Genomic DNA, 233 nt, shown 5'->3' with positions numbered 1-233 from the left:
AAGAAGAAGAAGAAAAGAATGAAAGAAAGAAAGAAAGAAAGAAAGAAAAAATTATTTAATTATCACGGTATTAAATTTCTGATAATAATTTACAAAAAAAAAAATATTAAATTTTGTTTTTTTTGTTGTTGTTGTTGTTCTAGAACAAACGATACGGAAGAAGATGAGAAAAAAAAAATTCGATAGTTAAGCTAATGAATTTTACGTTTATTGTTATCAATATCGTTATTATT

This window comes from Pediculus humanus, genomic scaffold (assembly GCF_000006295.1).
Source record: "Pediculus humanus corporis 1103172107460 genomic scaffold, whole genome shotgun sequence".
Lineage (NCBI taxonomy): Eukaryota > Metazoa > Arthropoda > Insecta > Psocodea > Pediculidae > Pediculus > Pediculus humanus.
This window is presented reverse-complemented; position numbering follows the sequence as displayed.